A 3,587-nucleotide genomic window follows, 5' to 3' on the forward strand; every position below is an offset into this window, starting at 1 on the left:
CTGATGTTTGCTCCAAATAGGACCACCACCTCAGACTGTTGTAATGAATGACCTTCCTTTTTTGTTCATCACTGAGATTGCTGCTTATAATTCACTGAGTATCAGATTTTCACTCTAGCTGCAAGTTAAGTCATCCCTTTCTGGCAGTGAAACTTGGTAATACAGTTTGCTGCCTCTATTAGAATGACTATGCTAACTGATCTGAGAGGGTGAGGGAGGTTGATGGAATCAGCCCCAGGCAAGTATGTTGCAGTTCCCACTGTTCTTCCCCAAAATCACTAGTTTCTTATGAGCAAATCTTCTCAGTTTGTTATATTCTTTTGGTTGATTTCCAGGGTCCTGATGTAGCTATTTTGTTAATATTGTCCATTATTTTAGTTGCTTTCGGGAAGAGGATTTGGTGACCTCCTCTTCTCATGCCAGAGGGCCCTCCTTTCCTCGATTATTTTTGTATCCTGAGGAACTAAAAAGAGTTCTCAATCTATAATAATTGACCTTGGATGTTAAAAATCTGATTTTCCGTAAATATCTGATTTGCCAGGTAAATATCTTAGGACAAGAGTTTGCCTTCAAAGAAAAAATAACATTGAGCCTCTCTAAACCACCCTCTACTAAACCATTTGACTACATTAACTGATGTAATTATGTAATTTAATTAAATAGTATGTAAAACAGTGAACACTGGGTATGAAAAGAGAGCTGTTTCTATGAAAACAAAATTGCATACTTTGAAAAGAGTCAGTAAATGTGAGTTGCTAAAAATTGCTATTGAATTAGGTATGGGTGAGACAATTATAAATGATTGCAGGGGAACAGAAAAATTTGGAAGGATTTTGTGTTCAAATTACCGCATAATGGTCCTTAAAATTTTCCTTTGCTTTAAAGAAATGGAAACTGGAAATTGTAGATGTGAGTTATGAACGTGGCTTTTGAAGAAAAATGATGGAGAACTTTTACCAATGTTCAAATATTCAAAGAAAACATCTTAAGCCAACATAAAAAGTTAGCAGAAAAAAGCATGTTTATATTTTGTTTCAATAAACTATTGAGGGTGTTATGCATCACTTTTATTTTAATGATTCCCTGCTTTAGCTAAATTTTTGATGAATGAAATTATCACCTGTCCCAATCAGAAAAACGGTTTCTCTACTCTTCGTTTGCTCAGAGACCTAGGGAGATCTTAGGCTGGCTGCTGGCTCTATGTCTGGGATCCTCCACAGACTCTGTAGTTGACCGCTTGAGTTAGTTCAAAGCTCACCCCTCCACCTCCCACTCCACAGTGCAGGGAAAGAAGTAGATTTGGGTGAGGACCCTGGGTAGTTTGGAGCCATTGTGACAGCCTGGGAATCTTCAGAGAGATGAGAAAAGAACTTCAGGCTCTTTCACCTGTTTGGAAACTCTTGGTGCTTCCATGTTGACAGAGGCTGCTCCTGATCCCATCCTGAGAAGGCCCAGAAGTAAGCAGCTTTATACCTTAGGGCCAAATAGTATCATTTCCTTGACTGTCAAGGGGACAGTTACGAATATGCTGATGAATTGATTCTGATGCATACAATGGGGGAAAGAAATACTCACATCTGTCCCCATTTGTATTCATCAGAATTTATCCATCCCATGTTCCATTTCCTTGGCTAATCCGAAAACACATTCACATTGAGACATTATTGAGAAGTTAGGGAAGATCGTCCTAACATCTTTGTTTTTGTTTTTTTTTTTGTTTGTTTGTTTGTTTTTGGTGGCAGCTGGTTTATTAAGCTGTACCTTAGTATAGGCGCTGGGGCTTGCTCATGGTGATCTTAATTTACAAAGCCTGGACATTCTGCCAATTTTTCTTGAGCAATGACACCAGGAAATTGACAGCTAAGTGAATGTTATACATAAGCTCATCATCTGTCATTTTCACATGGCCAACAGCCACTGCCAGACACAACACCTTCTTCATCTGGAACTTGATTGTGGACTTCACTTCATCAACTTTGGCTACCATATTCTCATTGTGGGTCAGCAAAGAAGGGAACTTGCCAGCCTTACTCAGACCTGGGCCCACGATTCTTGGGATCTGCTTGATCAGAGACTCTGAAGCCAAAAAGGCTTCATACTTCTTGGCCAGCTTCTTAACTAGTTTCTTATTCTTGTTGAGCTTCTTCAGAGCCTTGATGTCCTTGTGGGGGGTATCCACAGCCTTGGCCTCATCACAATGCTGCTGGTCTCCCAGAACGCATGCGGAGAGCTTGGGGCAGGGAGTGGACTTCAGCCTGACGGTGCCCGAGAAGCGTTTGTCCTTCTGAGGGTCATTGTTCTTCAGGCTGATCTGAAGTTCCACTGTCTTCAAAAACTTCTGGCGCTTGCGCTGGTTCCCGTGCAGGGCTTGCTGCACCGTCTCGTACAGGGTGTTGCAGGAGACCTTGCTGCTCACGATGCCTTGCCCTGCGAAAACTGGAAAAGAGAACGTCTTTGTTTTTGAATAGACAGATTTTTTAAAGACGGAAAGGGATAACATGAATATGGGGTTTTAGGTCCTGATATTAGTTGATAGGGGAGAAAATTTTAGGTTGGCAAGACTTAGTGATACTCAAATCATATTACAGAGAAGCTGTTCAGTTTGTTTGGACTCCAGACCAAGGCAGAGCTAGCTGCAGTGGCCACCATAACAAGAATGAGGCTCAGAGAAAGAGTGTAAGATTGTAATACTCTTGAAAATCTGGTTATTTTGGTAATGGAGTGAGAGATCCTTGGAAACTTTTTATGTTTTGTTAAAAGGATTGTGCTTATTGTAAGCTGTACATACACATCCATTAAAAAAAACGTGGCAAGGGCAGAATTTTAGAGTTCCTTGCCTTACGGAAAATCTCATGGTTTAGCTGAAATAAACTTGGTGCTTTTTATTAGCTTGTTGAGCCTAGATTTAGGTCTTGATTCTCACACTTTTGTCCACAGTGGGGAAACCAACAAAGTGACCTTACGAGGACATTGTGATCACTGTCCCTCCAGAGATACTTGGCTTGGGAGAAAAATCTTAAATAAGGGTGCTGAGATCCTGGAGGGCTTATGGCTCTTTAGAAGGGTGGAAGTTTGGCATGAAATTTGTTTGAGAGCAGTGGACCAAGAAAATCTTAAGTTTTCTGTTGAGAATCAGAGCAGGGCCTTTCTGCATCATGGGGCAGAGTGGAAAAGAGAAATGGTTTGACTTACCTTTCACCTCCTGCCTCATTCTGTATTGCCCCAATCCTTCCTTTCTAGGCTTGTTGCACAATTACCCAATGAAGATGGAGTGGGAAGAGCCAGGAGAAGAGAGGGAGGTGCATGGGCTCCTTTGGAATGAGTTTTCCTCCCTCCCTCTGAAAATGAGAGACTTCCCTCAAAGGAAACAATGCCATTTCCCCTACTCTCGCCCCACCCTGTCTGAAACCTGCCTTCTCCCAAGCAGCACCCCATCACCCCCTTGCTTTGTTTGTGTTTCCCTTCTGGCTTGTTATTGATAGAAGGTGTATTTATTCTCTTTCTCTGTCTAGCTGTCTCCCTCTTCCTTTTTCTCTCTTTAGGTTCTGGCTCTCATCTGGTCCTGCTGAGAGAACATAATACCGTCT

The 3,587-nt window shown here is 41.7% G+C and overlaps 1 pseudogene; it reads right to left on the reverse strand.

Moving 5' to 3' along the window:
- Positions 1-1,801: 1,801 nt before the first annotated feature.
- On the reverse strand, positions 1,802-3,211 carry LOC102543942 (large ribosomal subunit protein uL1 pseudogene; annotated as a pseudogene).
- Positions 3,212-3,587: the final 376 nt, after the last annotated feature.

Source organism: Vicugna pacos, chromosome 17, assembly GCF_048564905.1.
Source record: "Vicugna pacos chromosome 17, VicPac4, whole genome shotgun sequence".
Taxonomy (NCBI): Eukaryota; Metazoa; Chordata; class Mammalia; order Artiodactyla; family Camelidae; genus Vicugna; species Vicugna pacos.